The 1,437-nt window shown below is 18.9% G+C and overlaps 1 protein-coding gene across 1 annotated transcript in view; it reads right to left on the bottom strand.

The window, feature by feature from the left end:
- LOC107629670 (methyltransferase-like protein 13) overlaps nt 1-1,437 on the bottom strand; it is a 26,889-nt gene that overhangs the window by 3,559 nt on the left and 21,893 nt on the right. The gene's annotated exons all lie outside the window — the stretch shown is intronic.

Below are 1,437 nucleotides of genomic sequence, written 5' to 3'. Positions count from 1 at the left end.
ACGTTTGAATTATTAAATAGTTTTAATAATAAAATATATTTTTTAATAATGGTTAAATAATTTTTATTTAATTTTAATTATATATTAATTTTTTAAATATTATTTAATTATAAAATTTATTTTATATTTATAAATTATTATTTTATTATTTATCTATTATATTTATTAATAATTAAAGAAATAATAATGAAATAAATCTTCCATTAATCGTGATTTTCATAAATATTTTGACAATGCAAATCAATGAGTTTTTTATTTTTTGATCCGTTATATCCGACAATATAGAGGTAACAGATCAAGAGATAAAAAACTCATTGATATTGATTCATATTATTAAAATATTTATGGAGATTACGATTAATAGAAGATCTATTTTTTTTGTTGTTTTTGTTTTTAATTGTTGATAAACATAGTAAATGAATAATAAAATAATAATTTATAAAATAAAAAATAAATTTTATAATTAAATAATATATAAAAATTAATTTATAATTAAAATTAAATAAAAATTATTTAGCAACGATTAAGTAAGAAATTTGAATGTATGGTTGAGAAAGAAAAAAAAACAATAGTTAAAGACGAGAAATTTAAAGATTAAAGATGATGATAAAAAAAATTAAAATTTCAATTAAATTTTTTTTAATGAAGTCAACATAGATATAATTTGAGTACTTTTGTTAAACATGATATATTTTTCTTGACCAACAAATTGAGTTTTTTTTTTATTTTGGTATTTTTATTTGTTGTAAATACAAATAAAAATTTGTTTTTATATAATAGAATTCAATCACGTCATTTAATCTATGTAATCGACTCTATTTAATAGAACAAGACTTTATTATTGTTGTAAAAATATTGTTTTATTTTAAATTTTAAAATTATAATTAGCATCTAAATAGAATAATACATAATTACATAACACAAAAGTGTTATGTAAAGTTGATATAACAAATTTTCAATTTATTTATTTAATAAGTTTTTTAATCAGCACCATTTACTCGCGTATTAAATGGGCGGAGTCTATTACTTAGCGGATTAATTTGTCAAACTTTTATTTTTTTTAAATTTTTAAAATTTCAAAAATTAGTCTATTACGTTTTAATTTTTATTTTCTCATTCTCTTTACATTTCTCTTTTTCTTCCTCCGTGTCTCTTCTTTTTTTTGTGTCTCTCCTTTTATGCCGTCTCTTTTTTTCTCTGCGCCATCTCTCCCTTCACGTCTCTTTCTTCGTGCCGCCTCTCATGTTTCTTCTTTTTCTCCTCTTTTAAACAATCTTTCGAAATTCTTCTTTTCTTCTAGATCACTTTTCGAAATTCTTGTATAATGATTCTAGATGTTTTCTTTTGTTACGTTTCAAATATTTATTTTTGTTAGATTTTAAATATTACTTTTACAATAATTTTAAATTTTTTTTTTCACTTAGTTTTAGATATGTT

The sequence above is a fragment of the Arachis ipaensis genome, chromosome B03 (assembly GCF_000816755.2).
Source record: "Arachis ipaensis cultivar K30076 chromosome B03, Araip1.1, whole genome shotgun sequence".
In the NCBI taxonomy this organism is placed as follows: domain Eukaryota; kingdom Viridiplantae; phylum Streptophyta; class Magnoliopsida; order Fabales; family Fabaceae; genus Arachis; species Arachis ipaensis.
This window is presented reverse-complemented; position numbering and strand designations above follow the sequence as displayed.